Here is a 20743-nt window from a genome sequence, read left to right as displayed (position 1 = left end):
GGTGAAGCCTATCCCCTGGCTTTGCCTCCAGCTTTGCAGTCACTATGGGAGAATTGTGTCCCCCAAAAGCAATCAGGCTGGTCCATCCAGGGACCTCTGAGTCAATGGTCCCATTCATTCCCCAGCCTACACCTCCAGGCTTCCTTCTCTCTAGAGATATATGACAGGATACCCATACGTGCAGATGTCAGCAGGAAACCATAGAACGGGTGGAGGTAGCGGAAAATATCTTTCTCTCTCTCTCTCTTTTTTTTTTTTTTGCAAATTTATGGAAAGAAAATATTGCAGTTCTCTTCCTTCATGATGCTAAATATAGCAGGTAATAGATTCTCCTTTGAAAACTTACAACGGGCATTGATTTTTTTCATAAGGAACGAATAGGCAAGGGACAGGCAGGTCTGCTACAATAATTGAGTATTGATTGAAAGGCTGATTCTTTCTAGCCAGTCCCAAAGCTGTTATGCAAAAGATAGCTGGTATGGAGTTCTAAACTCACAACTTACTCATGTCAATACTTGTTCAGGGTCAGCACATTCTTGCCTGGGTTTCAAGTCCCAATACAGTCTTGGTCCCTTTCCCTCTCTTTTCGTACAAAGTTTGCTTTGGATCCTTTTCCTTGCTGATGTGTCTTCTTCCTTAGAATTGTCTTCCATCAGTATTTATGAAGAGTTTACTTAGACTTGACTTCCTTGTATACTTTCAACCTTTGACCTCAGTCACTTCATATTTTTTATTATATTAATATAAAATTAAATTTCTTATAAAAATTTACAACATTAATCCATTGCAGGAATTCCTTATCTCAGAATTCTTGACAATATGAACAAAATAAATCTTTGTTTAAGGGTACTGTCCTGTACATTGTAGATATTTGTAGCATCTCTAGCATCTGGTCAGATTCCAAAATCACCTCCTTCTCCTTCTACCCAAAACCTATGATAACACAAAAAATATCACCAGACATAGTCAAATATTTTCTGGGTGCAAAAATATCTTCAAATCACTTGTGGGTCCTAAGCTGAAGGGGTCCTAGTCTGTTCTAGCATTTTGTGTCATGTGAAGGTCACTGTTATGCTCCATTCTGGTGGAGCATACTGATCAATATTATTCTAGTTTCAGGTTTCTAACTAAATCTAGCTGTTAGAACATTCATTATTTTCTACATAGGAAGCTTTCTTCTTCTACTTCTTCTTTTCTCTTCTTCCACCTCCCCTTTCTCCTTTTCCTTCATCTCCTTCTCCTCCTCCTTCTTTATAGCATCTTCATTTAGATTTTTTGTAACTTAGCAATATAGCATATCCAAAGAAAGAATAGACTTTGAATTAAGAAGAAAGTAAATTTGACTCAAAAGTTATATGACCTGTAGCTAATGATGAGATTCTTCTGTCTTGCCAATTGACATTCACTATTAAAGACTAACTTCATGGAGTGATGAAGAAAGGTTTATATCAAATGGAGAACAATGTGCTAGCTTTGCCCCATAGTTGAAAGTAATCTCACAGAATCTACATTCCAGTGCTGTCATCAAGGGCAAGTTTGGGCATGAAAAAATGGAAGAAATTACTGACATGGTTCAACTACTATACAGGGAAACAAAGAGATTTAAAGGAGATAGGGACATGGCAGCAAAAGTAACTCATATATGCAAGTATCTATACTTACTAAGGCCCAACTAATAGCAATAAGCAGGGATTTCAAAAACCTGATGTATATTCAACTTTACCAAAGACAAATACTCTTGAAGTCAGTTCTGTAAGGCTAATTCTTCTGCAGGAATGGATATTTATATTAGAATTTCTTTTCAATATCTCTTTAGGAAATGTTATAGCTTAAAGCTAAAAATATAGAGTTGTTTTGATTTTCAAAACAACCTAGATTCTGAGAGCTTTTTCTGCTTTAGTCTCAAATTCTTAATCTGTCAGAAGAGATTAGGATACCTGCCTTTGTGATCCTCACTACCAAGATCCAAGTGAATTATGTTATAATAAAAACAATTTTATCTTTTAAAAATGATTGATAAGAAATAATAACACACTAGCTACTTGTGAAGCTAGGATCTGAGGATTCCAGTTCAAAACTTGTCTGGACAGAAAAGTCTTTGAGAAGCTTATGTAATTAGAAATGAAAACCGCAAAAAAGAGAAAGAAAACAGAAGTAGAAGCATGGTGTGCCAAATCAGAATTTGAAGCTCAGAGTTTAAGCTCCACTACTGGAAAGAGAAAGAAACAAAACAAGAAAGAAAAAGAAATGAAAGAAAGAAAGAAACGAAAGAAAGAAACGAAAGAAAGAAAGAAAGAAAGAAGGTAGGAAGGAAGGAAGGAAAGAAGGAAGGAAGAAAGAAAGAAAGAAGAAACAAAGAAATAAACAAAGAAACAAAGAAGGAGGAGGAGGAGGAAGGAAGGAAGGAAAGAGAGAAAAAAGAAAGAAAGGAAAGGAAGGAAGGAAGGAAGGAAGGAAGGAAGGAAGGAAGAAGAAAAGAAAGAAAGAAAGAAGAAAGAGAAGAAAGATGAAGGGAGGGAGAGAAGAAAGAAGGAGGCAGGGAGGGAGGGAGCAAATAAGGATGCAGAGGAGTGAATGTTGTTTGAGTACAATGTATGAATGCATGCACGGTAATATCATAATGGAGCTCTTCACTTTACACTTCATATGTGCTAATAAAACAAAAGACTAGATGACTTAATTCTTACAAAATACTTAGCAAAGTAAATGAGATCACTCTAATTATCAGGAGTGATTTTAATTATAGTATAAGATTAGACTAGGGAAACTAATGGAATTCAAATCTTAGCTGGAGTTCACTCTAGCCCTCTGCTAAAAACAATCGAAATACACGTAAGACATTGAAAAATCAGGATTAAAAATGGTGTGATGAGGAAAGCACTCTATTCATTTCCCTGTTCTTCATTTAGTCATGCAGTAAATGTTCATTCTTCTGTAGCTGAATGTAATATTGAGCTTGTCCTAGATTTAGCCTAGGCATTCTAATAATAAAAATGTCTTAAGCCTGGGGCTAGTGTCTCATTCCTGTAATCCTAGATCCTCAGGAGTATGACATACAGAAAACCTAGGATCAAAGTTGGATCAGGTTAGAGAAAAAAAAATGTCTGCGACACTCTCTGTCTAAAGAATCAGCAAAATAGTGGACTGGAGACATAGCTCAGATGGTAGAGCACCAGTCATGAGCAAGCAAGCTGAACAAACTTAAGACTCCCCAAGTTCAAATTCTAGTACTGCCAAAAAATATTCCTCTAAACAATGTCAGGTGAATAATTAACAAGTTCAGCCCTATGGAACTAGCACAACCTTTAACTCCCTGTTTTAAGTTCTTCCCGGAATTATGGCTCCATGGGGCTCAGGGCTCCTAGTGGAAGCATAGGAGCATGGTGGCCCTTTTTGTTTCTCCCCCACACTGAGAGCTTCTCCCCTCCCCCTACTCTTGAAACCACCTCTGGCTCTCATTAGGATTGAAGTGTAAGGCTGAGGAAGTGAAAAAGCAGGTCTCCTTTATGCATGCTGATTTAATCTGATATTCTTTTCCTTTGGGCATGATGAGACATAAAGTATCAGGCTGGTTCAGTGGCTGTTCAAGTCAGGACATCTTGTTTCCAGTTCTCTGAAAGCGGGTGACTCACAACTTTACCCTTTGCTCCCAACTCATGGGTACATCTTTTTAGAGTAACTTCCAGGTAGGTCTTCTTTCTCTCTTCATGGATCTCCAACACAGAAACCATGCAGAGCTGGTATGGCTAGTGTCTAGTCTTCCCTGAATTGAAATGAACGATGTATCTCCCTCCAGAGGCAAGAAAATGCATCTCTTAACAACTTTGCCCAAATGGAATTTTTTTTTCAAAAAATCCAAACAGTCTTTTCTTTGTTCAAATTGATGCTGACCATATGAATACTGGACTGATGGTAGCCTTGAACTCATCCTCTAAAAGTTCTGCATTGGCCTTCTGACACTTCCCTACACCACTAGCTGTAGTCTAAAAGGATGGTGATAAAGGAGGTGAGTTTTCTCAAGATACACTGTACGGACATATGGAAATGGCTTAATAAAACTGTTACAAATAAATATCATAATAAACTGTCATGATGTCATGGGAAAAAATGGTTCAAATCTAGGAATTAAAGAAGAAAAAGACAAAGAAGAGAAAAGAAATGAATTATTATGTGTACTCCAGTCTTCCCTGTGAAAAATACTCATTTGAGAGATAATTTTTCCCTATATAGAAAATAAGATGTTAAGGAGGAGAAAAGTGTGTAGTTTGTTGTGCCCTTCTTCTTTGATAAACTTTGATAAACTCCATTAGCATATCCAAACTCCATTAGCCATAATTCCGGGAAGAACTTAAAACAGGGAGTTAGAGGTTGTGCTAGTTCCATAGGGCTGAACATGTAGACATTAGAACTCAACAGGAAATCAAACAAAACCATAGAAACTCCTGGTATAAAATGGATCTCATCTTTGAAAGCGAGAGCCTATTGTTCCACAAAACCTCCATCTTACTCCCTATAGTTTCTCAATGTAGAGTCCCACTTTCTGATCAACACAAAGCAGCAAATTTTGGCTTATTACATTTATGTAGGCAACATCAATGACATAGGCACAGAGAAAATTTTTTCCTTAGTTAAAGACTAAAGGCTTTTTCTTTCTTTACTTCCTCCCATCATTTTTTTTTTTTTTTTTTTTTTTGGTACAAGATTCAACAGTGCAGTTCCTCCCGGGCCTGAAGCAAGAATGAAAGTCAAGTAAGAAGTTTAAAATCGTTATGGTCATAATCTCCATCTCATCTTCAGAGGCATCCTGTGGAAAATATGTGTCACCTTTGTGGGGAAAGCCATCACTCTGAAACCCCTCCCACTTTCCTTTTTTCCTTCCTTCAAGGCCCTGGAGCAAGCTTTGGGTGTGGCTCCTCCACATTCTGAGAAACACAGCCTTCTATTTTGGGGACTTTATGGCTTGAAATGTCTAATTTGATGGGCTGTCTGCTAACTGGAAATTCTGCTACATAAAGTGACTCAAGGTCAAGAAGGAAAGCCCACACTTGGCTGGGTTTTGCAGGACAACCGAGGTTTATAGGCTTGGGTGTCAAGAGGCCTGATTCACATCTCAGATCCTACTTGTGTCACTTCGTAGTTGACAAATGACTTAATATCTGAGCCTTCATTTTTTTCACCATCTGTAAAATAAGAATAAAAATCTTCAACATATGATCATCCATGACCTGGTATTAGAATAGTTACTACCACAGAGAATAAATGCTGAATAGATACTAACTGCTCTCCTCCATGTCCTCCCACACCAAAAGCTCATTCACTTAATGCTGGCTGTACACTCCAGCAGTAGGACCATTGCTTTACAGAATTGGATGACAAATGTGAAATACAGAGATATAAACTAACTTGCCTACGGAAGCACAAAGCAATGGAGCTCTTTGGGATCACTGACCCCAAAGCCTGAACTTGGACTGCTCTATTCCTGTCAGTCGCCTAAGACATCTCGAGCTTCCTTCTCCACCCAAACCAAAGTCTCCCAAATGCCCTTATATCTGATTGATAAAAAGACATTGACAAGGGAAATCCCTACTTCCCCCTGCATGTCTGCGGGGGGCCTTGTGTGGGACAATTTATCCTTGGATCATTTCAGCTGAGATTTTAAAACTCATTATTCCTTCTATGAATGATTTTCTCACTCCATCTCTTCTCCAGTTAGTCTCATTCTCTGTTTAGATCACCAAGTATGTACCTGTGTGAGTGTATTTTACATGCACACATATTAAATTTGGACTTCCAACTTCTAGGTTAATGCTTTTACCTACTTGTCTCTTCTCCTCGAGTAGTTTATAAGGGCAAAGCCTGTGACAGTTCTGTTGTACTCTCCTTCTCTACCTGGTATTCAAAGGCTCTGAGTAATTGCTGAACTTTGTTGAATGATATATAATGATAATATAATGTATAATTAATGATATATAATATAAAACAGCACCCCATTAGCAAAACAAAAACATCAGGACATATGCCAGGCTAAGAACTTTCTACACTTTCTGTTTTTCTGATTTAACCATCACAACTATGTCAAACGTTGCATTCTATGATTGCTCTGACAAGGGTGATGATGTAACTTGCCATGACCCCATCTTGAGTAGGGGAGTTAAGTCCCCACTGCCAAGGCGCGCCCTGCCCCCTACTCCATACCGAATGAAGAAATCAGCTTCCTCTTTGAGATCCCACCTCACTTCATTTCAAATATCCGCTTGCACATGTACCAAGGGACCCCTTGTGCAGAGTGGCACTTGCCATTTGAAGCTTTGCTTAGTCTCAGTGACTTCTCCCTCTTTCTTAGCACACATATGTCCATTTTCTGCCCCTTTAGAAGAGCAGCCTGGAAAGTTATCATGAACTGTTTCTTTAATCAAAACTGAAGAAGACAAAGGATGAGGCTTGAAGTGGGTGTCCTGGAAGAAAAGATGCCAGGAAAGTAGCTGGACTTGGAAGAAAAGCAAAAGGCTATGGAAGGACTGAGGATTGAGGCCTGCTTCTGCCATCTCCTGCTGTTAGTGGGCAGCATCGAGAGCAAGTGGGGCTGTCAATAGCAAAGCAAGGTCAGGCCAAGGCCCTCCCTGGCTGCCTCTGAGGTCTTTCCTAAAGCACTCCACTAGCCTGGCTCACCAGGAATTGACTCTGTCTCTTAAGGGGACACTGCTTCTACCTGGCTCAGGGTCTTCTAGTCCTAAATAGTGCCCCAAATCTAGAACCAAATTAGTTTTCCCTCCTCAGAGCTTCATGCACACTAAGTCCTGTGGTTGTTCTGCCTTCTGGTGTTCATGCCTCACTGAAGAGAATCAGATTCATTCTTGGGCCTCACCCCCACAGAGCTGGTAATTAATGAATGTCTATTTGTCTAAGGGGCACCCAGTCTGGGGAAGAAACAATTAGCTTCAGAGCCAAATACACATGAATTTGAGGACTAATCCTGCCACTGAGTCTCTGTGATATTTTGAGAAGTATACGTACAACACCAGGCCATTGTTTTATTTGCATTGGAAATATTAATTCTGATGTAATAAAGGCAGGGCCAATCACATAAACAAATCCCTAAAATGACCTTATAAACTGGAGAGTGCTGACCAGTAAACTTATCCTCATTGTGATTTACTCTATTCCTCCACTGCTGGAGATCCCAATGTCAATGAAGACCCATTTTGGTGTCAGCAGACTATTCAATTGTAGAGTATGCATTGCACAGATCATGTGCTCTGTCTTTCTTAACTGAGAAGATATGAATTAATTGCACAGCCCTGCGTGAACTGGACCTTGGTGTCTCTCAGGCATCCCCCTGACTCTGTTTCAGGAAACCACCTTATCAAGGGGCACTCGCTGCCCCTTAGACCCTCTTCTTCTTGTGGGTGAACTAGTTCTTATCCATCAAGATTTATCCCAGACACCCAGAAAAAAATATTGACAAATGGGATCACATCAAATCCCAAAAAAAAAAAATCTGCCAAGCAATAGAAACAATTACTAAGCAAACCTAGAGAATGGGAAGGTATATTCAGTAGCTCTTCAATGGATATATGATTAATATCCAGAATATAAAAAGGGTCCATAAAGTTAAACAGTAGAAGGACAAACAATCCAATTAATAAACAGATGGAAATTTGCAGAAGTGTTTGACATGCTTAGGCATAAAGGGAATGCAAATCAAAATTCCATTTGGATTCCACCTCACTTCATTCAAATTGGAACCATTGTGAACATAAACAGCAGTAAATATTGGTAAAACTGCTGGGGAAAGGGGGGAAAAAGGAGTCCTCATACACAGTTGGTAGCAACATGTAAAATAGTCCAACTACTATGGAAATCATTTTGGAAGTATCTCAAAAAAAATCTAAAAATACATACCTTATGACCCCTACATATCAGTCTTAGCATAAATCTGAAGGAGTTTAAATAATATATATGGAGATATCTGCACCCACATGTTTACTGTAGCTCTATACACATAGAATCAGCTAAAATTTCCAACAACAATAAATGGTTAAGGAAAATATGGTCTCTATATACTATGAAAAGTGAAATTGTGTTATTTTCAGGAAAATCAATAGGAACAGTGCATCATGGAAGACAGGCCAAGATGACCCAAAGGCACATTTTCACATTTTCACTCATTTTTAGAATCTAGATTTTTAAAGACCACTATGTATATGTGTATATGTGTGTGCATGGTATGTGTGTGTGCGTGTATGTGTCTGTATGTGTGTGTGTATGTGTATGTGTCCCTGTCTAGCTTCCTCCTTTTTCCCCATTACTCTCATTTTGATTTTTCCTAATTAGAAATAGCCAGAATTATATTAAGTGTACTCCACTGTGCAAAAGTGGTCCTTTGGCAGAAAAGGCAGACTTTATATGCCTGGAATACAAGCTTGATGGCTGGACAATGATGTTAAGAGAATCCAAACATTACATGCACTAATCAGGTTGCTTTCAAAGATGTTTAACAAAATTCTTAATGTAGTATGTTCACAAGTTCATTAACTGAGGGAAAATTTTTTGTACCACCACCAAAATTTAGGGAATTGTATAACTGATGATTGGTAGTGGTGATGTTTAAAAATTTGAAAAAGGTGAAGTGGCGCTGTGGCTCAAGTGGTAGAACGCTCGCCTTGAGCTGAAGAGCTGAGGGACAGCGCCCAGGCCCAGAGTTCAAGCCCCATGACTGACAAAAAATTTTTTTTTGAAAAGAGAGTATACTAATTTTTTAAAATTTTGTTAGTTGTGGGGCTTGAATTCAGGATCTGGGTGCTGGCCCTTAGCTCTTTTGCTCAAGGCTAGCACTCTATCACTTTGAACTCCACCTCTACTTTCAGTTTTCTGGTGGTTAATTGAAGATGAGAGTCTCATGGACTTTCCTACCCTGCCTGGCTTTGAACTGTGATCCTCAGATCTCAGCCTCTTAAGTGAGCTTCCTCTTTCTCCACATGTTCTACCTCTCACAGTACTCCTTACACCCTGTCATCTGTCAGTGTCTCTCATACTAAAGCAGCCCAATCATGGACTTTCAGTCTCCTAAGAACTAAATCAAATCTTCTTTATAAAATATTTGGCTTCAGGCATTTTGCTATAGCTGCAGAAAAGTGAGATACGTATTAGTACAATTGAAGTAACTTGACCAAAATCACTGAAACAAATGGCAGAAATAGTATTCCACACTGAATCCTTTTAAGTCCAAAAGCCCACATTCTAAATCTACACATTTATTCTTTCTCAAATTTCCAGGCAAACCTATGAATGTAGGATGTGATGAGTTAAATAATAGCCCTGAGAGAGATAGTCTAATACTAGATAACTGTGAATGTTAGTTACCTTGTGAGGCAAAAAATAATAATAATAAAAAGGAAATTGTAGATGAGATTAAATTAAGGATTAAAGGTCTTCACATGCAGAAAATCATTCTGGACTTTTTGAGTAGCCCCTAGATGTATACACATATCTTTGTAAATGAAGAGGGAGATTTTATGTACAAAGATGTCAATGTAACCACAGGTAAAGAAATTGGAGGAAGTGTTCAGAAGCTGAGAACTGATAGTGACTGCCTGAGATGAAAGGAGACAAGAAGAGCTTGTCCCAAGACCCTGCAAAAGAAACATGCCCCGACTACACTGGGATTCCATCTAGTGGCACTCATTTAAGATCTGGGTTTCTATTGCAACAATGAGATGTACAAGTTGTTATGTTGAAAACGAACTTTACAACTTTCGTGGGGGGGGAGGGGAGGGGAGAGGGAGGGAGGGAGGGAGGGGAGGATGAGAAGGGATGGGAAGGGGAAACAAAGGAGGAGGCTACAATGCTTGGTAAGAAATGTACTCATTATCTTGCCCATGTAATTGTAACCCCTCTGTACAGTATCTTCACAATATAAATAAATAAATGAATAAAAAGATCTGGGTTTCTACCACCGCCACCTGGGAGAAAATTTCTACTGATTTAAGCCACTCAAGTCCAAGCAATCTGTTAGAATGACAACAAAAATTGAATGCAAGGATGTTTATTTAGAATTAGTGGTGAATATATAGAAGAAAAATGGAAATCTACGTAGATAATTCACTAAATACACGTACAGTTGCTCACTTCCAAAGTAAATACTGACCCATTGTATACTTGACAGGATTGGGACAAAGAGTCTGACAGCTTTAATAAAATTAGTGGTTCAATGAGCTAAACATTTGTGTGTAGACACTAGGCCTTCTGATTTCTAATTCTGAGCCTTTTTTAATGCATACTCTCTTTCTCCCTCAGTAAGACTAAAGAAATTACTTAACAGAGATAGAACAACTGGATTTTCTACCTCAACTATGCATCTCTTTTTCACCCCATGCTCCTGTCCAATGGTTGTACAATTGAAGAGGTACCACCCACAAATCCTCTACCACAGTGGTAAGTCCCCAATGAACAGAACACAAATCCTCTACCACAGTGGTAAGTCCCCAATGAACAGAACTTTTTCCAGGACACTGGCACAGTATCGGATCCCAAATCCTTGGTGAAGTTATTTGTCAATAAAAGATAAAATGACTCAAACATATTCAATCTCAGACTTGGTAAAGATGGTGAGTGTCTTTTCCTCTTTTGTTATGACCTTGGATGTCTGAGACATTAAAATATTGGTAGAAATAATTTCCCAACAAGTGGAAAACATTAGCTTGTAGTGCAGTTCTAGCTGGGACTGTCCTCATTAATAGATGCTTATAGGAGACAATGCTTTCCTATGTCTGCATCTCTCTCCTCTCAGGAGAGGTGTTAAATAAGCAACTCAACACAGGCTGTGCTCTGAGCAGGCAAAGCTATTATTTTTTTTTTTTTTTGCTTAAAGGACTCAAAATTAATAGCTTTCTTCCTGTGACTTTGCGCAACAATTCCAACTTGAATATAAGTAGCATTTGTATCATTTCAGCCACCGTGTGTCTCCATCACTGTGTGTAATTGAGAGCTAACACGGGCTTCCTCGGGGAGAAATTACATATGGAAGATTCATGCCTTTGGGATGTGACGTTCCCAGTTAAAAGGCTCCTGTTAATTTATATGAGGCCATAAATCAGCAGGAAAAGAAACATTGGCTCATAGACTATGAAAGGAAAAGACATCCTTCAGGACCAAATGCAAACCAGGCCACAAGCCTGAGAATGATTTAAGATCCTGGGCTCACTTTTTTTTTTCATCCCTGGCTGATTCAGATTCCTTGGGACTTCTCAGTTAGGCCAGGGGAAAGAAGGACTTTGCACTGGCCAGTGACCATAAAGGAGGATTCGAAAAATGTCATTTAGCTTACGAGTCATCTCTAACATTGCCTTTTCTCCTTGGAAGAAATTCCAAGGAGAATTCTTTTCCATCACTGACAAGGGATCCTAACAATTGTCTGTGGCCATTGTGGACCCTCAGGACATGATCTATACTTGTAGGAAATGACTCACATTTGGATAGCTATTGACAACCACCATCCTTTGCCTTGCCCAAGGTATTTGTGTAGTCTGCTTTTGTGAGCTGAAAGCAAGAAGAGACAGAAGAAAATAGTAAATGATTTGAGACTTAGACAAATCTCAAAATTCATCTTATTCAATACACATGTCTGTGTACTTTAGTGTATATAATATTATGAGAAAATTCCAATAAAATTAGATCTGGAAGCAAGAAAAGTTACTTAGTTAGAAACTCATTTCCCAGAGATAAGACCATCTCTTGTGATTTTGAAGTAGGGATGCTGAATTTAACTGGAGCCATCTTGGCCACATGGTGAATGATAGGGTATTGGGTTTAACTGGTACCATCTTGTCTTCATGGTAGAGGCAAGGAAGTCTCACTTCCCAGATGATGGGCATGCCTGAATTCCTGGAGGCAGGGCCAGGGACTTGGACAATAAGTTACTGGCTCTGCCAGTCTTGGGTCTTGAACTCTCAAGCTCCCTGTGACCCTGCCCCTGACCAGACCCTATTTAGGCCCAGAACAGCTCAGGCACCAGGAGGCCATGTCACCGGTCTCTGTGTTTGTGTCCTGCCCACTGTCTCCTGGCTCTTCTCAGGTTACCATGGTCTCCCACTTCAGCTCTCCATTGGAGCTTATCTGATTTGTTGGCCTTTTCTTTCCTTTTTGGCTCTCATGGCTCAGTTTTATGACAGTGTTAAGTGTATTCAAAAGGCTGCAGAACTTTGGGACAAGAATCCATTTGCAGACTCTGGCCTTTTAGTAGACTCCTGATTTGACCTCTCAAAATGTGGCTTCTCCATTTCTGGTCAGAACAATAATTGTTTCCCAGACACCTACTATTATGGGTAAAATTCAATGTGTTTGATGCTGGAGACAGATCATCTCTGTCCTTGAGGAACTTCTGGGCCTGAGGAAGAGGACGGGTGTGTGAACAGGGAATTCTAAGAGTGGAGTGATCGTTATATTGGGATGGATGACGAGGATGAAGTTATGCTAGAAGATGGCTCATTCAACCTTCTTGGAAGTCAAAGTAGATTTCTGATGCTTAAAAGAGAAGTGGACAACTTGTATATGGAAATGAGCTTTAACAGGCAGTAGTATGGAATAACAGGTTGTTTTTTTAATTATGGATATTTTGGGTGAGGAGAAAGGGTGTTGGTGCAAAAAGTATGAGGTTGAAAAGAGCAGTCAATAAGCCTGGAAACATTAAGAAATAAATATTATCTGAGTTAAAGGAAAGCAGACCAGAGACTGTATCTACATTTGAGTGAATATAGGAAACAGGATTCATTTGTTCTGGTTTACAAATAGACATGACAGAATAAACAGAGAAGAGAATGAAGGCAGCCATGCATAAAGACCAGCGGGCTGGATGACAGCTAGGAAATTCCAGGTCTTTCTCTTTCATGAATTTACTGCATAACTTTGGGCAGATCTCCACTCCTCTGAGTCTGTTCTTGCCAGTCAGAGATAGTGACTTTGGCTGACTCTGATGACACATACAAGAAACAAACAACCCATGATACTTCACAAACAAGTCTATAGACATATTGGGTAAAACCCTTGGAATATTGTTTAAAAAATATTCTGATAAATTTAGTTATAGAATTCATAGGAAAATTGTGCATTGAAGAGTTTATATATAAAAAGGACATGTGTGTGCATATATATATATATATATATGTGAAGCCCATAGGAAGAGGAAGAGGAAGAGGAAGAGGTAGAGGAAGAGGGAAGACCTGACTGCTTGCGGGTGGGCATGAAGACATCAATCAGGCACTGGGAGAAGAATGCTAACAATCCCTAGGAAAGGAAAGAGGCAGCGTTAGGAGTGGCAGCTGCTCACAATTAAGTGAAGGAGATATTTTATGGACTTCATGATTGTTGTGAACTCTCGACAAGGTTCTTACACACTTCCTTAGTAGGGTGGGACATTGAAATCATGTCACGTTCCCTGTTCCAAGGCCTTCGCAGGAAGTGGGAGGAAGGGCTATGATTCCCTGGGCACGGTCCAGCAAAGGGCCCAGCATTTGGCACCATGGAGTCTTCCAGAGAGAGACTTTGAACGCCAACCCTGTGCCTTCACTGACCCGTCTTAATGTCGGGGTTAGGACCAAATCCTGTCTGTAGATGGAAGGACCCCCCACCCCCAATCCTCACAGGGGTCCACCATTGCTGTACTGTGGGAGCCATCCAGTCCCGTCCAATTGATTGATTTCTCCGGATACATCAAGGGTGGTCTTGGGGGAAGGGGGCGTTGGCAGGATCTCCCCTCATATTCTTAGCTCATTTGCCAGTGAGCCCTGGCCAAGTTTTGCTTCCTGTGCATTTCATCGGATCATTTCTGAGTCTGTTTCCTTAAGGCACGTTCAGAGAATCTGAATTAAGCACCAATCAGTCTTTGAGTTCCCCCTAGAAAGCGTTGTTAGGGAACTTGTCTACAAAGGCAGCCCGGGCACTGTCCCAGATCCCAATCTCCCTTTCCTCTCCTCCTCCCTCTGCTCCTTCCCATTATTCAATTAATTCTCAGTGACCCCTGCTCTACTGGTCTCTGGGCAAACCCTTTTGTATCCTGAAAAACTATGCCAAGAATCTGCCCATCATAGCCTTTCTTTTCTGCTCACTTCAGCCATGACACTTTTGTCTAATTATCTCTAGACCTGGAAATAATCTTATCCCGTAGAGAAGAGCACACAAGAGCTCATCTCCAGCTTCTCCTATGCTAAATACAGGACCCTAACATAACAGGACATTACAAATGCCTCCAGCCAGAAGTTCTTATCCACCCAAATTAATCCCTTCTCTGAGACAAAAGAGAGAATGAGTTTACAATATCATAATGGCATATACACAGTTATACATCAGGCTTCTGGTCTCTTTGTCAATAGTGCTTTTTATTTTTGGTTATCCTTTTAAATCTTTCAACTCTTACCTGCTCATCAGCTCTTCTCCAATGATGTCTTTTTCATTCTCAGAGTCGGAGATAACCACTTAAGTCTTTCTTCATACTTCTACACCTCACCACACTGTCACGCTGTCTTGATGATTTGTTCATATCCTGTCTCTCTCTGTCATTTCAGCGTCTGAGCCATGATCTACTGAGTAGCTAATGAATCACTGGGTCCCCACCATAAGGCCCACAGGCCAGAATTGAGTGAACTGCTCAGTAGAGAATTGCAGTAGTACTCTCCAGCCCCACATATGGAGACCTGAGTGTGAAGATCCAAGTTCAAAGCAAGACCACCTGGTTTGGAAGCCAACACCATTCTATAACCTTATTCTAGTCACCTCCTGTCTGAATCTCAGGTGCTTCTTCTGCAAAGCCAGAAGAATATCAGTTGTCCAGACCACATGGCTGTACATGAAAAAAAAAAATAAATTAATGGATTTAAAGCTCAAAACAGCAGCATTGCTATTTCTATATTCTTATGACCTGTTTCACAATGAGAGCAGAAATACTCTCCTCTGCCATCAAATAGCCTCAAATTAGGACAGACAACCTTGCCCATTGGATATGTGGCCCCTAGGGAGTAACTCAGACAGGTAGTAGCCTTGGTGAGCTCTTATGGTCCTGGTAATATTCCTTGAATAAGGTCTTTAAAGACAAGCAGAATCTGACAAATTAAATGATTTCACCTACTCAGCAAAGTAAACATGGCTTCAGGAAGAGAGGAATAACTAAGAAAGGAAGTTCCAACTGACACTGAGTGGAGGGAATTTTCTTTTCCAAACTCAATTTGTTTTCACTTGAACTGCTCTATTGCATCAATATGGCTTTTTGGAACATTGGCTAAAGTCCCTGTAAATGTTTCTCTTCTTATACTTTTTTCCTCCTTCCTCTTTAGTTCCTCAAATGCAATACAAAGTAAATACTTGGAAACCTACAGAAAGCTTCTCCTTATGCGCGCACACACACACACACACACACACACGCACGCGCGCGTGCAGGGACACACACACACACACCAGGTCAGCATAAATGTGTACCCGTTACCTATTTGCAAACTGTCAGGCAAAGATGGAGTTGTGGATTTGGAGGTAAAGTTGCTATAAGAATCACAGTGACTAGAGTTAAATTATTCACTGAAATGGGCCTGTATTTTGATAAATGGACTTCTCTTCACAAAGACACTTTATCCAGTTCAGTCCTGGGTAAGGCCTTCCTTAACTCCCCATTTCAGCCTCAGGAGGAAGGAAATAGACCTGCACACAGAAGGTTTCTCCATCAGGAGTCTAGCTTGAGGCGCTTCCTCTGCTTATGCATCTGGGAGAGAAACCCTCATACCCTCCCTTCACCAACATGACCCAGACAAGGGCTCAAAGCCAGAAAATATTAGAAGAGCTTCCTCCTTGATTTCTGAAATTTCTTTTTATCCAGGCTGGGTACTTAGCTTTGTTATTGCACAGGCATCATCACAAAAGAACTAACCAGGAGAACCCTGCTTGTACTGGCTCATGAAAAGTTCTGAAATGATTTTAGCCCTTTCCAAATCAGAACCAGTTCGTTCCAGCCAAGCTTGGCATTCTCCTGAGGAGAAACCACCCTAGCTTTAAAGGTTTACTTCTCTGTTTTGGAAAGGAAATCTACAATGTCAACAACAAATGACTACACAAAAGATATTTTTCTCCTCTTTCTCCCTCCTGCCTCTTCACTTTTTTTATTCAGAAAGAACTTGGCAAAGCTTGATGAATGAAGCAGATTTTTCCACATGAGGAACATAAGGCTTCATTGTAAGCCATATGCAGGAGTTAACATGACTACAGTGGCCTAGTTGGAGAAGATAATGCCACATAGCCTTTTCTCTAAATTATATACTCAGTGCATTCAAATATGAAAAAATCCATAAAGAAATAACAAAAGAATGTCAGTTTGACTTTATGTATGTTCCAAGAGACTAGTATTCAGTTGTAAACTTCACATGGTCCTAGAAAATATAAGATCCCAGAATTTAGGTACTTTTTCTACAAAAAGAGCCTGGCAAAGGCATCAAGCTATCAAGTTTTTGCTTTTCAGACCCTAAATCCCATTTACATCTACAGCCAGGAATTTACTCCCCTTACCATCTCCCTCTTCAAAAATAATAGTATGATCCACCTACTGGCATTGTCACCAGGGAAATCTATTTTATATGCTAGTTTGTGGTTGTATATGACGTTCTACCAGCACAAAATCTAAAGCCCCTAACATCTGGAAATATGCAAACAACAGAAGATAAAGGGATAGATAAAGGAAAGGAGCAAATCCCTTTCTGACTTCTCTACTCAACAACCTTACCCTAAGCTAGACTGAGGACTTACCTTTGATGTTGCACTTAAAAAAAATCACAGGATGATTAGTAATAGGTCTGGTTTCAAAGATTTCTGGTCAATTAAAATTATACATTTGCCAGGAAATATTGGTTGAAATGTCAGCTAGGGTCTCCTTGACCTTTCAGAGTTCAAAAAAATTAGCTTGACTTCATCTTCCACTGTGCAGTCAGGAGATCTCCCCCAGTACACTGCAAATTACTGGGAACCATAGGAAAACCTCCTATCTCTTCAGATCTGTCTTATGTTTAGATAGGTGTCTCTACTCTAATCCACATAGACACAAATGGGGAAAGTATTATGTTTTTGAGTCTCTAAAACCTTCCTTTACATTCATGAGAAAAATTGACATCATGCAATAATAGGAGAGACCTCCTCCCCAGGGAAAATTCTCTATTGCCACTATGAAAACAAGTATCAAAAGAGCAGAACATTGACAGTCTAGAAATGTTGTTCATCTCTGTCCTTCAGCTTGCCACTGCTAAGGCATTTCATTATCTCTATAGCACTTAGTCTCTTCCTGTCTTATTGACTTCTCCATTCACTTCCTTCCTTCTCTTATCCTATCATTCCTCTTACTTACTCAACTTAAGGAGTAAAAGTGATCAATTATATTCTTATGTATCTCTATGAAAGCTGACATCTGTGTCTTGACAATCTCAATTTCCTTAGGATAATTTACTAAGTTCTATTCCTCTTCCTAGCAGACTATCTAATGACAAATAATTGTTTTTTTCCCCTATGGAACTGTTTTAAATGCTTTGTTTTTATTGATTAATTTAATCTCCACCAAAACCCTGTCAAGTTTTCTATTCTCTACTCGCACATGAGAGCCCTGGAACAGAGAGGTTAAACAACTTGTTTTAGATCACATACACTGTGGCAGGACTGTGACTCAGCCCCAAGACTCCCTGGTTCCAGTATCTGTCTGATTAACCACTATGTACTCATCAGATAGGTGGAAATATGGAAAGTGAAATAGTTCTGCCCTCTTTACTCACTACAAAATCAAATGAATATAGTTAATGACAGAATGAATGAATGGGTAGACTGTGGAGATAAACTTTGGGATCTTGGAAAATGTACAAACTGTAAACTAGAGAAAGTAGAAAACATAGAATAAATCAACAAATTAGCAAAATTGACAGGCTCTTTGCAAATCTGACCAGAAAAAAAAGAGAACGCACACAAAGAAAATTAGAGATGAAAATGGGAACATCACAATGAAAACAAGCAAGATTCAGAATATTATAAGGGAATCCTTTGCAAACCTCTTTGTTAAAAAATTGGAGAATCTGGAAGAAATGAAAGAATTCTTAGATTATATTGTTATGCCTAAACTAAACCAAGAAATTTAAACCAACTAAATAGACCCATAACAAGTAATGGAATCAAAATGGCAATAAAAGGCCTTCCATCCAAGAAAAGCCCAGGATCCAATTCTATAAGGCCTTCAAAGGACAACTCACTCCAATACTCCTCAAACACTGCAATGGAAAAAAAGGGAAAGATCATTACCAAACTCATTCTATGAAACAGCATAACCCTCATCCCAAAACCAGATAGGGACTCATCAAAGAAAGAGAACTATAGAGCTATCTCTTTGATGAACATCAATGCAAAACTTCTCAATAAAACTCTGACCAACTGAATTCAACAACTAACCCAAAAACTAAATCATACACTATAATGCATTATGATCAAATGGAATTTATTTCAGAGATGCAAAGCTGATTCTATTGAATCAATTAATGTAATTAATTAGTAAGTCAGTTAATGTAATTCAACACATCAATAGAAGCAACATTGAAATTCCACCTCACCTCAGTTAGAGTGGCCATTATCAAGAAAATGAATAATAACGGATGCTGACAGGGATGTGGCCAAAGGGAATACTACTGCACTGTTAGTGGGAATGTAAATTTTTCAACCACTCTGGAGAGCAGTATGGAGGTTCCTCAAAAGACTAAACATAGAGCTGCTCTCTATAACCCAGCAATCCTAATCTGGGCATTATCCAATAGACCACAAACAAAACCACAGTAAAGCTACTAGCATAATCATGTTCACTGTAGCACTGTTTATCAGAGCCAAGTTATGGGATCAACCCAGATGCCCCTCAGTGGACAAATTGGATCAAGAAAATGTAGTATATATACACAATGGAATTCTATGCTTCCATCAGAATGAATGACATTACCCCATCCATAAGGAAATGGATAACCTTGGGGGAAAAAATCATTAAGCAAAGTAAGCCAGACCCAAAGAAACATAGGCACTGGATGGTAAAAGACAAAAAATATACTTGGATAAGTTAGATTATAAGGGACAGTGAGACCAAAGTAGGATATTCTTAGTAGAGGATCACAAAGGCTCAAAGGTTACGGGCATATGATCATATAAAATGATATTGATTGAAATGAACTCCAAGAAATGGATAAAAAGAGGTTTTTTGTTATTTTGCTTTTTTTCCCCTCTTGTTGCTGTTTTGTTTTCTGTACCTTGTCTTTTATGTAAGTTTATCTGTTTGGGGAACAGTAAGAAAGAACACAGAAATAGTGGGGCAAAGCAGCAGTGGCATTCATTAGACACTATGTTGCTAATGAATTATACAACTTGTCAGGAAGGGAAGTTGGGAGGGAAAAACTGGGAGAAAATGAGGAAAAAGAAATGAACTCATTACCTCACATGTAACTGTAACCCCTCTGTATATCACCTTTACAATAAAATAAATAAGTAAATGTGGCAGGAAAGTAGGCAGTAGAAAAATAAATGTACTATTTTGTTTTTTTTTAAACAGTAAAAGAAAAGAAAGGAGGACACAAATTTTCAGGACTGAAAAGAATAAAGTCCAACCTAAGTGAATGGTTTCTGAATGACAGAAGGTGCTCCTGGGGCAAGCAATCATGAAGAGCATCGACCAGACTCCAGGAAATTATGTGAAAAGGTTATGTGTATTCAGGGAAATGACTGTGTTTTAAATTGTCTCATTTATCTCCCAGACCATCAGGAAAATCACTATGGCCACCGAGCAGGCTGCTTCCTGTGGAAAGACCCTTTGGGGGACATAGAAGGTATAAAAAGACAGGAGAAGAAAATTCTTTCTTACATGAAGACTCCTGTTGCTGCAAAGGAAGGGCCCCTCAGAGTTGAAAGTTCAGGAACATTTCTACTTCACATAATTTTTGTTTCCAACTTGGAAACCCCTGTAATGTAGGCACCACTGAAGGATGATGTATGTTACATGAATCCAATGCTTTCCTAAAGTCTTAGCAGGCTGTACTAATAGAGCTGGGGGGCAACTTGGCAGCTTAAAGACTTTATAGTTCTCTTCCCCAGACCTTCACTTTCCAAACACTTCATCTAGGCAACAAAGGGAAGGCATCATCATTCTGTGTTTCCAGACCTATGACTGTGCAAGAGTAAGAAAAGATTACCCTGATGATTTCACATCATTTAAAGATTTATCTTGAGAAGTAAAAGTCTCATTCACTGAATAATTTTACCTTTTCCACTTGGTGAACTCTGGGAGTTCAACTTTCCCTCCTACCCAGAGGAACTGAAAAAGTTACCTCATTATGCACAATGTTTTCTTTTAGGGCCTCAACATCATATATACCTAGAATTGTAATGATAACTGTATTCTTTCATATATATTTTATAGCCATTCATTATTTGATGTGCATAAACTTTATTGAAAACTCTGTTAATATTTTAGAAAAGATCTCTAACGTAAATAATATCTTTTAAACTACTGAAGCACTCAATACTCAAAGAAGGGTCCCAGGGCAGGATCCAGTAGAACCTTGATTCAACTCAGCTCTAGGTGACTCTTGATCAGGGTTAATTGCTGAGACTGAGACATTGCCACCCACACTGGAGGCAGCAGCAGAGCCCGTGGCCTCCACAGCCAGGCTGTCTGCTCATTTACCTCCCATCACCTGAAGTCTTCATTTCA

The sequence above is a fragment of the Dipodomys spectabilis genome, unplaced genomic scaffold (assembly GCF_019054845.1).
Source record: "Dipodomys spectabilis isolate Male_0828 unplaced genomic scaffold, ASM1905484v1 ptg000046l, whole genome shotgun sequence".
Lineage (NCBI taxonomy): Eukaryota > Metazoa > Chordata > Mammalia > Rodentia > Heteromyidae > Dipodomys > Dipodomys spectabilis.
Note: the sequence above shows the minus strand (reverse complement) of the source record.